The sequence below is a fragment of the Rhinopithecus roxellana genome, chromosome 6 (assembly GCF_007565055.1).
Source record: "Rhinopithecus roxellana isolate Shanxi Qingling chromosome 6, ASM756505v1, whole genome shotgun sequence".
Taxonomy (NCBI): domain Eukaryota; kingdom Metazoa; phylum Chordata; class Mammalia; order Primates; family Cercopithecidae; genus Rhinopithecus; species Rhinopithecus roxellana.
This window is the reverse complement of record NC_044554.1, coordinates 5,129,823-5,135,264: the sequence shown is the minus strand read 5'-3', so window position 1 is coordinate 5,135,264 and position 5,442 is coordinate 5,129,823.

Sequence of the window (5,442 nt, the reverse complement as noted above, 5' to 3'; positions counted from 1 at the left end):
AATATATATAATTTATTTTAATATTTTAATTGGCATTATTGAGCAATGTTGTTGGTTTATGTGAAGTATTTTAACTTTAAATAATTGTGCATTTTAAGAGTCTAAATTTTTCCCTATCTTACAATAATTTGAACTCTGAATCTATCAGATTTACTTTCCTAATAGTGTTTTCCCTTTTTATTTTGAATATATGTGGAATTTCCTAAAGAATAGATTTTTTTTAATTCACTTGCCATTAGTTTTCATATGCAAAGTTAGTTCTTTAAAAATGTACATGTGTATGGTGTTTTACTCTGTTTTCACACTGCTGTAAAGACATACCTGAGACTGAGTAACTTATAAATAAAAAAGGTTTAATTGACTCGCAATTCCGCATGGCTGGGGAGGCCTTGAGAATCTTACAGTCATGGCATAAGGTGAAGGGGAAACAAGGCACGTCTTACCGCAGAAAAGCAGGAGAGAGAGAGAGAGAGATCAAGGGAAATTGCCGCTTTTAAGTCATCATATTTCGTGAAAAGTCCCTCACTACCACGAAAAAAGCATGGGGTAAACCGCCCCCAGGATCCAATCACCTACAACTAGGCCCCTCCCTCCACACGTAGGGATTAAAATTCGAGACAAGATTTGGGTGGGGACAGAGCCAAACCACATCAAATGGTTAGGTTATAAAAATGAGCTATTAAAATATTTTTAGAGAAAATAAATCTATTGAACTTCACTGTTAATATCAGCGCAACCAAGAAAGAAAGATGGGGAAAAAATCTCTCAAGCATATCTCAATGACTTTAAAAAACATCTTGTACTTTGAAAGTGATTGTTTTTTAAGTCACTGTCACAGAAACAAACTCAGGGTGAACTTCATGAGACAAAATTTGTGAAAAATGACAGTAACAGAATTGACATTGGTCTGTATGAACTTGGTGTAACCAGAGAAGTTACTTAATGGTATTGTGTGTGTGTGTGTGTGTATGTGTGTGTGTGTGTGTGTGTGTGTGTGTGTGTGTGTGTGCGCGCGCGCGCTTTAGGCAGGCACTCCAAGATTTCTTTGGCTGTGACCTTTGGGCTGTGAAGTATATTAATTTAACCAAAAGAACATAGGAATCTTTTGGATTTCTTCTATTTTCCTTCCTATTTTTAATCTAGATTTTTTTTTCACTTAACGAAAGCATATACACGCTGACCTCAGACTGCTAACTAAAGTCTCATACAGGCAAATTCTCATGTAAAACTTTCAATTTGCCAGTCCAAATCAGGATTAGTGACCAAAAATGATGCAGCAAAAAGGGTAAGGTTTGCTTACTCTTATAGCTGTTTTCAACTCGTATAACTTTAAGGCTATTCTACATTGTCCTATGTCAAGATCTAAAAGTGAACAAATCACTTTCTTTTTCTTTCTTTCTTTTTTTTTTTTTTCCTGGGCTCAAGCACTCAAGCAATCCTCCCACTTCAGCCTTCCCAGTAGCTGGAACTGCAGTTGCGTGCTACCACACCCAGCTAATTTTTGTAGAAACAGGGATTCACCATGATGCTCAGGCTACTCTTGAACTGCTGGCCTCAAGCGATTTACCAGCCTCAACCTCCCAAAGTGCTGGGATCACAGGTGTGAGCCACTGAGCCCGGCCCAGATCACTTTCAATTTGCTTTTGAGCTATAATATAGGCACAGTCCAAATAGCCAACTAATACACACAAATCAAAACATGAGAATCACTTTCCAAATGATATTGCATGCAGGAGGTATGATTTAAGAGAAACCAGGGAGTGCGGCAGGAAAAAAAAAAAGAGGGAAGTTCACTTTTTTATGATTGTACTTCTATTACTGGGTTAGTTAGACATTAAAAATACATGTTAATTTCTAAATCAACAACCTGAAATCTATAGAACTGTGTTAAAGAAGTATTGCTTTTTAATATTTATTAAATGAATAAATAGATTCATTCATTTAATAAATATTAGTTTATTGAATGTCAGATTTGTGCAAATTATGGTGCTGTTCACTTTATCTAAAACAGAAAACACTGTGCTTTGATATGTGTGACTGAAAATCTCTATTCATTGTCCCTTTCTCCACTTGGATTGTCAATATCCACCTAAAATGTGTGAGAATTTGAAATTCAAATGTGAATTAGCTTACATAAGCCAGAATCAGATGCAAGATTATACCACATATTTAGGGTTTCATTTTTACCTATTATAAAATTATTATTTATTTAGCAAACCATCAGAGTATATTTGCTCTTTTCTTCTGGATATACACCTTTTACAGTAAGTGCTCACTCTACCTATCAGATTTCATTTAAATTCATTCAGTAAGTCAGGGAGTCCCTGTGTCAGTATGTCATTATGTCATTGCATTACATTGCTTTTCTGGTGCATTTTAGCATTCTTACAATAAAGTTAATTCTGAACTCATTACCACTAATTGCAAATTTGCTTTTATCCCATTCTGACTATGGAAATATTTTAATAAGTTTATGCCAATAATTGTATAACCTAATATTCATGTACTTTATCTGTAAATCACTATAATCTGAATTAATCTAGCTACATATATGATTTATTTAATATTGTTTAGTGATCCCAGAGGGGTTACAACATATTTCAGAGTCTTATGTGCATGAGTTTTCACTTTTCTTAGAATTTTACAGTAAGATTTTGGCTTTCTGTGTTTAATTTTTAAAATAACATTTAAGAGAAAATTTTGAGGTTGCCAAACCCCTTGCTCATCATATAGAATTGCTTAGAATTGCTGACTTCTACATAGTGCATATATGGCTTCTCATTTGCTGATTTCTTCACTGTAATAGAAATGTTGCAAATATGATCACCATTACCCCCAAAATACATTTCCACCCTCACCCTTGAAGAATTTGAGATGCAAGTTTCACCTATAATTGCACTGGTATAATTTTAAGTTGCTCTCTGTATTACAAAAATTGTTTTAACTAGAATGAATAAACTTTGCCCCAATTCTGACTGCCGATCTCATTGTTCAATTGCAGAGTTAGATTCATACATCTACCCCTTTACTTTCTTGGCTAAATATACTTACCCTTTATTAACTGTCATAAAGTATGGTTACTATGAAAATATACACAAGTGGATTTTACTGAAATGAACTTTGAGGAATCCTGTGTAGGAACTTATTGAATGTGTTTTTCTTTTTTTTTTTTAATTATACTTTATGTTCTAGGGGACATGTGCACAACATGCAGGTTTGTTACATATATATACATGTGCCATGTTGGTGTGCTACACCCATTAACTCGTCATTTACATTAGGTATATCTCCTAGTGCTATCCCTCCCAGCTCCCCCGACCCCACAACAGGCCCCTGTGTGTGATGTTACCCTTCCTGTGTCCAAGTGTTCTCATTGTTCAACTCCCAGTAAGAAAATGTGGCACATATACACCATGGAATATGCAGTCATAAAAAAGGATGAGTTCGTGTCCTTTGTAAGGACATGGATGCAGCTGGAAACCATAATTCTCAGCAAACTATCGCAAGAGCAGAAAACCAAACACCGCATGTTCTCATTGAATCTCATTGAATGTGTTTTTCAAAATCTAAGCAGCTGAAATGAGGTACACGATTTCAGGTCTCCAGTTTTTTCACTAATTTGAAATACACTGCCATCAATAAGCATAGCAAAAGGCAAAACACATGTGATACAATGTATTTTCTTAACCAAGATGGAACTCCACTGTTAACAATAAGGCAAATTATTTTGTCCTTTGAGACAAAGTCATGAGAGCAAATACTGTCATATGAGAGTCTTTGAGGGGTAAAATCTGGTAAAAAGTCTAACTGAAGCTCCATATCCTAAATGGGATTAATATATAAATATCTAAGGAGTGAATTTATTTAATTAATCTTAAGCAATCCACACCTCTCCAGTCTTTACATCTGGGGCAACTTTGACTTTTAATCCCTGTCTTTTAAAAGTTTCTAATAGAACTAGATATTATCAGCATAGAGAGCAGTTGTACATCCACTATTCATAGGAATTATCTATACCTTAAGCTAATGATCTTTGGCATCTTTTTTCATAGCCCTGAAGAGGGAGTATAACCCACTAATGCATTTTTGTAGATGATCTAAAGGTAGGAGTTTCAGTGTATACTAGTTAACACCAGAAAACTGTTGTAATTGACCTTGAAAGGTTAAAAGAATAAAGAGGAAAAAAAGTTTAATAAAAAAAGTTTAAAAATATGAAATTCTAAAAATTAATAAAAAATCATTTGGATTATTCACATAAATCTGAAATTCACAACAACTTGGAAAAGTATATACAGAATATTACCCATAGCTGTTTTAGAACAAGACAGAAGTTTAAGTATAATGCTTATTTTAAAACTGTACTACTTTAAATTATATCTATATGATTGTTTTTAACTTAGGAAAGCAATTAACAATAAGTTTTTTTAATATAATTGAGAAGTTAAATCTTTTATCGGTTGAAATTGACTTAATCTAATAAACCTCAGGTTATTTTTGTTCCTGATTTTTTTTACTTCCTAGAAACCAAGCCAGGGAATGGATGGTCTCTTCAACAAACAGCACTGGGAAAACTATCTATCTACATGTAAAATAATAAAATTGGGCCTTTACCTTACACCACATATAAAATTACTCAAAATGAATCAAAGACCTAAATATTAAGAGGCTACCAAACGCTTAGAAGAAAACATAGAAGGAAGTTTCATGACATCGGATTTAGCAGATTCTTTGAATATGATATCAAAAGCATAGGTAACAAAGGAAACACTATATTATTTGGACTTGTCAAAATTCCAAACTGTTGTGAATCAAAGGGCATTTTCAGTGAGTAAAAATGCAACCCACAAATAGGAAAATATATTTGCAAATCTGACCTCTGATAAAAAATTAATATCCAGAATATATAAAGAACTACTACAACTCAAAATGAAAAAAGCAAATAACCTGATTTTAAAATGGCCAAATAACTTGAATAGACATTTCTCCAAAAAGATAAACAAATGACCAGTAAGCCCAGGAAAGATGCCAAATATCACTAATCATTAGGAAAATGAAAATCAAAACCACAATGAGATAACACTTCACACCCACTAGAACGGCGATTAAAAACAAACAAACAACAACAACAACAACAACAACAACAACAACAAAAACACACCAAAACCAGAAAATACCAAGTGTTGACAAGGATGTGGAGAAATTGAAACTCTTATGCACTGTTCATTGGGATTTAAAATGGTGTAGTTACTGTGGAAAACAGTATGGAGATTCCTCAAAAAATTAAACAGAGAATTAACACATGATCCAGTAAATCTACTTTTGGGTTTACATTCAAAATAATTGAAAGCAGAGACTCAAGCAGATAGCAGCTTTATTCACAACAGAAAAAAAAAGGTAGAAACGACCAAAATGTTCATCAACTGATGATTGAATAAACACAAT